The sequence below is a fragment of the Bubalus bubalis genome, chromosome 11 (genome assembly GCF_019923935.1).
Source record: "Bubalus bubalis isolate 160015118507 breed Murrah chromosome 11, NDDB_SH_1, whole genome shotgun sequence".
Lineage (NCBI taxonomy): Eukaryota > Metazoa > Chordata > Mammalia > Artiodactyla > Bovidae > Bubalus > Bubalus bubalis.
The window spans coordinates 66,888,440-66,898,391 of record NC_059167.1 but is presented as its reverse complement, the minus strand read 5'-3'; positions in this window follow the sequence as shown (position 1 = coordinate 66,898,391).

The following is a 9,952-nucleotide window of genomic DNA, read 5'->3' as shown; positions in this document are numbered from 1 at the left end:
GTCTCCTGCCTCTGCTCTGTGGGCCAGGAAAGGGACAGGCTGCTGGGGGGCGATGGGACCGTCCTGTCCAACCGGTTCAGGCTTTGGTCATCCTGTTCAGCAGGTTTTCCCACCCTTCCCGAAACTGTCCTAGCCCCAGCCCCTGAGGGTGGAGAGACTTGCCAAGTCTGACCACCAGCGGGGAGGGGAGAAAGAGCCCTGGGAGTAGGGCCCTAGGGAGGCCATGGAGCTCTGTTTCTTCCTGGTTTGGGCCTGCAGTATGTAGTCGAGGACTGGGGGGGTGGGGGGTGCATACGCTTGAACCCTGGTTTGGTTTTTTCGTTTTGTGGCTGAGGCTTTCAGGATCTTAGTTCCCTGACCAGGGATTGAACCTGGGCCCCTGCAGTGGAGCCACTGGACCGCCAGGGAATTTAACTAAACCCTGGTTCTTATCTCTACTCCCTTTGGTGTAGGGGCTGGGGACAAGGGGCCCATCTGGTCACCCACAGAAGCCTTTGCTTCTCACAGGAGTGTAGCTGCTCCCCAGGCTCTGAGCTCCTGCCATTAGTTCAGGTGCTCGCCTCCAATCCACACCCCTCTGTTTGTTTGAGCTACCTACCTGCTTGTGCAAAAAAAAATCATTCCATTCATTCATTCATTTATTCAACCAATTATTTATTGAGCTATGTACCAGGTACCACCAGTCCTTAGAAGTTTCGTATTTTTCAGCATATAGGAAGCACTGTGTAAGTGCTTTAACATATCTCAAGTGATTGCCTCAGCACACAATCCCAGGATGAAGGTATTACCATTATCCGCATTTTACAGGCAAGGAAACTGACTCAGCAAAGATCATTTCCTAAGGTCTTAGCGCTGGTACTGGGGGATTGATTTTAACCTTTACATTACAAAAGAGAGACTTTTTTAAATTGTGGAAAGTGCCACACAGAAAAATCAAATAGCAGTGTGAGAGGTTGAGGACTACACTTAAAGGGTTGAAGAGCAACTGAGGTTAATGTCCATATTTGAGTCCTAAGTGTACAGCTCAATAAATTTCCATAACTGCACACACCCAGGAGACAAGCACCCAGATCAAGAAGCAGAACCTTGGGACTTCCCAGGTAGTCCAGTGGTGCTCCCAGTGCAGGGGGTCCGGTTTTGATCCCTGGCCAGGGGTGGCGCTGGTGGTAAAGAACCCGCCTGCCAATGCAGGAGACTTAAGAGAGGCAGGTTTGATCCCTGGGTTGGGAAGATTCCCTGGAGGATGGCACGGCAACCCACTCCAGTATTCTTGCCTGGAGAATCCTATGGCCAGAGGAGCCTGGCGGGCTACAGTCCAGAGGCTCACAGAGTTGGACACGGCTGAAGCGACTTAGCACACACACAGGGAACTAGGTCCCACATACCACAACCAAGTGTTCACATGCCACAGCTAAGACTTGGTGCAACCAAATAAGTAAATTAATTTTTTCTAAAAGAAGCAAAACCTTATTAGCAGCCCAGGACAGGCCTCTTTTTGATGGCTTTCTCTCAGCCCTTGTACCTGTGGTACTGAACTGGCCCATCTTCACCCTTCTCATGCGTGCTCGTTCCTGAGATCCTCTCGGGATTACTCCCTGCTCTACATCCTGTGTCTGCTAACAGGACCCTCATCACCAAGCACCCCCTTTTCCATTTAGTTACCTGTCTTCCCACAGTGCTGCAGACACAGATGGCATCTTAAATCACCTCTGAGTCTGCAGCTCGCCACACCCCCTCTATGACCTTAGTAAATGGTAGTGGTTCAATAAACATTGAGTAGATGGCAGGGGTGGGGCCTTTACTGTGCTTTGGCTGTTTCCATTTCAAAGGGCATTGTATTTTGCTTCCTACTTTGCCAGCCACTCATGCATCCTTCAAGGTTCAAAATGGGCTTGATTCCTCCTCTCGTCACCTCGGCACCAGGAAACTTCATTATCCCTTGGTTAGATGAGCACTTCCAGGCTGATGTCAATTCTGTATCTCAATGCCTAGAAGAGTAATCAACACAGAATAAGAGCTTAATAAGTGTTTGTTGGACCGAAGGGAGCATCCTCCTCTTAGGGAGGGTGGAGATCAAGTGAGATGAGGGCAAAGTGCCTTCCCTATCAAGAGCTGCTGGGAGGCAGGCAGGGCTGAGTCAGCTGGGTGACGAAAGGTGGGAGAGCACAGAGGAGCCACTAGGGGGCGCTCTTATCACTGCCAGGAGCTGTCTGCGGCAAGAGTTGAACCCAGAGTACACAGTCCCAGACAGGTGTCAGGTGTGGAGCAATAAAAGTTGACACGCAGCACCTGCTTTTCTGGAGCTTACACACTGGAGTGCAGGCGGAAGGAATGCAAATACTGTACCTAAACAATTTGGTCCCTGAACTGCTGAGACATTCCCAACTGTTCTCTGCTCTGTCCCCAGCCAAATGACTCCTTTTCCCAGAACTTTCACACCTCCCTTTCTTTGTATAGGCAGTTGCCTCCACCTTGAATGTCTCTTTGCCTCTGGAAAGCTCCTACTTGATAATCCAGCTGAAAAAGCCACCCTCTCATAGCTGCCCTGCATACACATGACCGGGTGTTAGCATAAGTGGGACAAGGCTCCTCCACGCTGGGATGGAGGCCGGGTCTTATTTACCTCAGTATCCACCGTGCCAGGATGCCCTTGGTTACAGTGTATCCCACAAATGGACATTGAATGAAACAGGCTGGTCAAGCCACGGAGATTAAGAAAGAGGTTGGGAAATGGCTTCATCAGTTCAGTTCAGTCCAGTTGCTCAATCGTGTCCGACTCTGCGACTCCACGGACTGCAGCAAGCAGGCTTCCCTGTCCATCACTAACTCCCGGAGTTTACTCAAACTCATGTCCATTGAGTCGGTGATGCCATCCAACCATTGTATCCTCTGTCATCCCCTTCTCCTCTCGCCTTCAATGTTTCTCAGATCAGGGTCTTTTCAAATGAGTCAGTTCTTCGCCTCAGGTGGCCAAAGTATTGGAGTTTCAGCTTCAGGATCAGTCCTTCCAATGAATATTCAGGACTGATTTCTTTTAGAATGGACTGGTTGGATCTCCTTGCAGTGCAAGTCTTCTGCAACACCACAGTTCAAAAGCATCAACTCTTCGGCGCTCAGCTTTCTTTATAGCCCAACTCTCACATCCATACATGACTACTGGAAAAACCATAGCTTTGACTAGACAGACCTTTGTTGTCTGCTTTTTAATATGCTGTCTAGGTTGGTCACAACTTTTCTTCCAAGGAGCAAGCATCTTTTAATTTCATGGCTACAGTCACCATCTGCGGTGATTTTGGAGCCCAGAAAATAAAGTCTGTCACTGTTTCCACTGTTTCCCCACCTATATGCCATGAAGTGATGGGACCAGATGCCATGATTTTAGTTTTCTGAATGTTGAGTTTTAAGCCAGCTTTTTCACTCTCCTCTTTCATCAAGAGGCTCTTTAGTTCTTCTTCACTTTCTGCCATAAGGGTGGTGTCATCTGCATATCTGAGGTTATTGATATTTCTCCCAGCAATCTTGATTCCAGTTTGTGCTTCCTCCAGCCCAGCATTTCTCATAATGTACTCTGCATATAAGTTAAATAAGCAGGGTGACAATATACAGCCTTGATGTACTCCTTTTCCTATTTGGAACCACTCTGTTGTTCTATATCCAGTTCTAACTGTTGCTTCTTGACCTGCATACAGATTTCTCAGGAGGCAGGTCAGGTGGTCTGGTATTCCCATCTCTTTCAGAATTTTCCACAGTTTATTGTGATCCATACAGTCAAAGGCTTTGGTGTAGTCAATAAAGCAGAAGTAGGTGTTTTTCTGGAACTCTCTTGCTTTTTTGATGATCCAACGGGTGTTGGCAATTTGATCTCTGGTTCCTGTGCCTTTTCTAAATCTAGCTTGAACATCTGGAAGTTCATGGTTCACGTACTGTTGAAGCTCAGCTTGGAGAATTTTGAGCATTACTTGAACTTGCTAGTATGAGATGAGTGCAATTATGTGGTAGTTTGAGCATTCTTTGGCATTGCCTTTCTTTGGGATTAGAATGAAAACTGACCTTTTCCAGTCCTGTGGCCACTGCTGAGTTTTCCAAATTCGCTGGCATATTGAGTGCAGCACTTTCACAGCATCATCTTTAAGGATTTGAAATAACTCAACTGGAATTCCATCACCTCCACTAGCTTTATTCGTAGTGATGCTAAGGCCCACTTGACTTCACATTCCAGGATGTCTGGCTCTAGGTGAGTGATCACACCATCATGGTTATCTGGGTCATGAAGATCTTTTTTGTATAGTTGTTCTGTGTTTTCTTGCCACCTCTTCTTAATATCTTCTGCTTCTGTTCAGTCCATACCATTTCTGTCCTTATTGTGCCCATCTTGCATGAAATGTTCCCTTAATATCTCTGATTTTCTTGAAGAGATCTCTAGTCTTTCCCATTCTATTGTTTTTCTCTGTTTCTTTGCACTGATCACTGAGGAAGGCTTTCTTATCTCTCCTTGCTATTCTTTGGAACTCTGAATTAAAATGGATATATCTTTCCTTTTCTCCTTTGCCTTTTGCTTCTCTTCTTTTCTTAGTTATTTGTAAGGTCTTCTCAGACAACCATTTTGCCTTTTTGCATTTCATTTTCTTGGGGGTGGTCTTGATCACTGCCTCCTATACAATGTCACAAACCTCCATCCATAGCTCTTCAGGCATTCTGTCTATCAGATCTAATCCCTTGAATCTATTTGTCATTTCTACTGTATAATCATAAGTGATTTGATTTAGGTCATACCTGAATGGTCTAGTGGTTTTCCCTACTTTCTTCAATTTAAGTCTGAATTTGGCAATAAGGAGTTCATGATCTGAGCCACAGTCAGCTCCTGGTCTTGTTTTTGCTGACTGTATAGAGCTTCTCCATCTTTGGCTGCAAAGAATATAATCATTCTGATTTTGGTGTTGACCATCTGGTGATGTCCATGTGTAAAGTCTTCTCTTGTGTTGTTGGAAAAGATATTGGCTATGACCAGTGCATCTCTTGGCAAAACTCTGTTAGCCTTTGACCTGATTCGTTTTGTACTACAAGGCCAAATTTGCCTGTTACTCCAGTATCTCTTAACTTCCTATTTTTGCATTCCAGTCCCCTATAATGAAAACGACAACTTTTTTGGGTGTTAGTTCTAGAAGATCTTGTAGGTCTTCATAGAACCATTCAACTTAAGCTTCTTCAGCATTACTGGTTGGGGCATAGGCTTGGATTACTGTGATATTGAATGGTTTGCCTTGGAAATGAACAGAGATCATTCTGTCATTTTTGAGATTGCATCCAAGTACTGTATTTTGGACTCTTTTGTTGACTATGAGGGCTAGTCCTTTTCTTCTTAGGGATTCTTGCCCACAGTAGTAGATATAATGGTCATCTGAGTTAAATTCACCCATTCCAGTCCATTTTAGCTCACTGATTCCTAAAATGTCGAGGTTCACTCTTGCCATCTCTTGTTTGACCACTTCTAATTTGCCTTGATTCATGGACCTAACATTCCAGGTTCCTATGCAATATTGCTCTTTACAGCATCAGACTTTACTTCTATCACCAGTCACATCCACAACTGGGTATTGTTTTTGCTTTGGCTCCATCTCTTAAATCTTTCTGGAGTTATTTCTCTATTGATCTCCAGTAGCATATTGGGCACCTACTGACCTGGGGAGTTCATCTTTCAGTGCCCTATCTTTTGCCTTTTCATACTGTTCATGGCTTCTCAAGGCAAGAATACTGAAGTGGTTTGCCATTTCCTTCTCCAGTGGACCACGTTTTGTCAGAACTCTCCACCATGACCTGTCCATCTTGGGTGGTCTTACACAGCGTGGCTCATAGTTTCATTGAGTTGGACAAGGCTGTGGTCCATGTGATCAGATTGGTTAGTTTTCTGTGATTGTGGTTTTCAGTCTGTCTGCCCTCTAATGGAGAAGGATAAGAGGCTATGGAAGCTTCCTGATGGGATAGACAGACTGAGGGGGAAACTGGGTCTTGTTTTGATGGGCGGGGCCATGCTCAGTAAATGTTTAATCCAATTTTCTATTGATGGGCAGGGATGTGTTCCCTCCCTGTTGTTTGACCTGAGGCCAAACTATGGTGGAGCTAAATAAGACAATGCAACTCCTTCAAAAGTGCATGCACTGCTGCTCAGTGCCCCCAACCCTGCAGCAGGCCACCACTGACCCATGCCTCCACCAGAGACTCCTGGACACTCACGGGCAAGTCTGGGTCAGTCTCTTATAGGGCTCACTGCTCCTTTCTCCTGGGTGCTAGTGCACACAAGGTTTTGTTTGTGCCCTCCAAGAGTCTGTTTCCCCAGTCCTGGGTAAGTTCTGGTGGCTCTATGGTGGGGTTAATGGCAACCTCCTCCAAGAGTGCTTATGCCATACCCAGGCCTACTGCACCCGGAGCTCCTGCCCCTGAAGCAGTCCACTGCTGACCTGTGTCTCCACAGGAGACACTCAAACACAGTTCTGGCTCAGTCTCTGTGGGGTCTCTGGGTCCTGGTGTGCACAAGGTTTGTTTGAGCCCTCCAAGCATCTCTGATGGGTATGGGGTTTGATTCAAAATGTGATTTCTCCCCTCCTACCATCTTGCTGGGGCTTCTCCTGTGCCCTTGGACATGGGGTATCTTTTTTGATGGGATCCAACAGTCTTCTGTCAACGGTTGTTCAGCAGTGTGTTGTAATTTTGGAATTCTCACAGAAGATGAGCACGTGTTCTTCTAGTCTGCCATCTTGGAGACAGCTTCATGAAGGAGGTATAAAACGAGATGAACAGGTGGCTGTGTGTGCTGCAGGCATAGCAAAATCAAAGTGAGCAAAAGCTGGGCAGTGGAGATCATGGTTCTTGTTTTGACGGGGGTCCAGCCAGCTGCTCAGTTTGGCTCAAGCACTAAAAGGAAAAGTTGGGAGGCTGGTAGGTAGAGATCACATTGGTGGGCACTTGGGGATTTGAGCAGAGGGACAAGGGAAGGGAAATCCAAACTGAGCTTTAAGAAGTGGACATATAAGCAGGCTATATCGTTAGAGGTAGAAACCCAGAGAGAGGGAAGGGAGGAGGAAGCCACACCAAGTAAGTTAGGCAGAGGGACCTTTGTGAAGTACATGGTAGACAGGCAGTAAAGCCTAGATGGAAAGGTTGCATGCTGGCAGTCAGTTGGGCTGTGACCCCAACAGTGGTTTAATTTCTTTAATTAATTATTACATGTAAAGAATCGGGAAACTTTATTTAAAACACACACACACACACACATATCTAGCTTGTGAAAACTTAAGACTCTGGCAATCGAGGTCCACATTCCTACAGTGATTTAGGCCCTAGGTCCTCTTGATCCCCTCAGGCACTAACTGCCCCCATCCCCCATCCACCCTACATTTCTCTAGGTTAGGTGCTTGCCTGGGCCCTCCCAGGCATTCGACTTTGGGTGTCTTATCCCTAATAACCCATCCTCCTTCCTGTGTTTTCTCTAGAACTTACTGGTCCTAGCAGCTCACATGAGGTGAGGTGAAAGTCACTCAGTCATATCTTTGCGACCCCATGAACTATACAGTCCATGGAAATCTCTAGGCCAGAATACTAGAGCGGGTAGCCTTTCCCTTCTCCAGGGGATCTTGCCGACCCAGAGATCGAACCTAGGTCTCCAGCATTGTAGGCAGATTCTTTACCAGCTGAGCCACAAGGGAAGCCCAAGAATATTGGCATGGGTAGCCTATCCCTTCTCCAGGGGATCTTCCCGACCCAGGAATCAAACTGGGGTCTCCTGCATTGCAGGCAGATTCTTTAAAAGCTGAGCTATCATGGAAGCCAAATAAACATTGACAAAAACTGTATTGCTTCTGGGGACTTCCCTGGTGGTCCAGTGGTTAGGAATCTATCTGCCAATGCAGGGGGCCCAGGTTAGATCCCTGGTCTGGGAAGATTCCACGTGTCACGGGGCGACTAAGCACGTGCGCCACAACTACTGAGCCCACTCTCTAGAACTGGTGCGCTGCAACAAGAGAAGCCACTGCAGTGAAAGAGCCCACACGCTGCAAGAGTAGCCCCCACTCAGGGCAACTAGTGCGTTGTTCTTGCACAACAATGAAGACCCAGCACAGCCAATAAGTAAATAAATAAATTTTTAAAAAGAAAACAAAACAGGGTTGTTTCTCTGGAACCCATCCCTGCCCCTTTAAACAAACAGCCCTGAATGAGGAGTGGTTTGTCCTATTGCACAAGACCACTCCCTTCCCCACCTTCCCAGGCTTCAGCTAGACTGAAGCCTGGGAAGGCACTTCTCAGCCCACCCCCACCCTCCACCCCCAAGGTCAAGAGTGTCACCTGGAAACCACAAACCCAGAAGTTGGCTTCAGCCCCCGGGGGTGGCCGAAATTCCCCCACAGTACTCTCCTCCTCTACCTGCAGTAGCTCCTGGGGTTCCATCAGCTGAGCCCAGAACCAGGAAGACCAAAAAAATACACTGGGAAAGAAACTAAGAAGAGCTTAAAAAAAACACATGTACAAAAACTCTTTTACATAAAACTGAAAAAGATTTTTACCCAAATGCCTACAGTGTTTTCCTGTTGATAAAATTATAGGTGGTTTTCACATTCTTCTTTTCGTTGACTTGCATTTTTGAAAATTTTCTACAATGAATATCTATTGCTTTTCTACAATGAATAATGGTTTCGGAAGAGATATTGAGGTCTGTTTTGGAAAGAAACAAATCATTAGATCCGGAGTCTCTGAGATGGGATAGAGAATGAGGGGCTGGTAAAGGAGAGAGAAGCTCCGAGACTTGGTGACTGACTGGCTCGTGCAGACAGAGAAGCTGAGTCAGCGGGGCCTTCCGGTTTTCTGTGCCAGGAATCTGGCAGTACCACCAATAGAAACAGGGCCCAGGGGAGGAAGGCAGCTTCAAGAGAACCAGGCAGAAGGTGAGGGCTGTCAGGGACCAGATGGAGACTGGTTTTGTTGATCTTATTGTAGGTCTTTGTGGCTCTTATTGTTGATCTTAGTTTTTGTTTGCTTTTGCCTAGCCTTAATGGGGAAAGATTTAAAGGCAACTTAAAAGGGTCTATAAACTATGAGATGAGTACAAGGGAACAAGATTTAAAAAGAAACCTAAGAAGGAACATAAGATAGGGCTAGGAATAAGGCAAAAACATATGAGTCTTGTAGTCTTTGGGCCATGCACTTAGCTCTGTGTCCCAGGTGTGGGTGCCTCCTGGTGAGGCCCCCAACACCCTGGAGGCGAGTGTGCAGGCCTGGTGGAGAGAATAAGCCATGTGAGGGTGAAGGGGAGGAAGGAGGAGACTACTTATATAGAGAGTAAACCTAGAGGGGAGAGCGGTAAGTGAAGACAGAGCCTCTGGAGGAAAAGGAAGCTGAGGAGGAGCAGTCGGAGGGGCAGCAGGAGACCCAGAAAGAAAGAGGCTCGAAGGTGAGGGGTTTCAAAGCCTGCCAGGGTCAGGAAAGGAGGATGCTGGGAATGAGTTGCCAGCTGATCTTCATGAATGGTTGAGGAGCCAGGTGGAGTCCTAGCAGGTGGCAGAGAGCAGAGTCGGAATGAAATAGTGGGGAAGGGGAGGAGAGGCCCAGGCTGGGTTTCAGGCATGGCTGGAGAGGCTGAGAGGACTGGGGACGATCGAACACTGATGGAGTGCAAAGATTACATTGTTGACTCACCAACCCACTTGGAGTTGTCTTGCCAGTGGATTTTCTCTGATCCACTTACCCTCTCCTGCTTGATCCTCTTTGCAACCAGTTTATGATCCTAGGTTAACCAGAACTAGTCTGTGGCCCCCAGAAAATCCATAGTGCTCTATGAAAAGTGAAGGACTTGGACTAGGTGGCAAAATCCTTTCTAATCCCTAAACTATGGTTACAGGTTACAGATTCTAGGAGCCCCTGAATACACGACTGGTGGAGGCTGTCAGAGCCAAGTTGTTGAGGC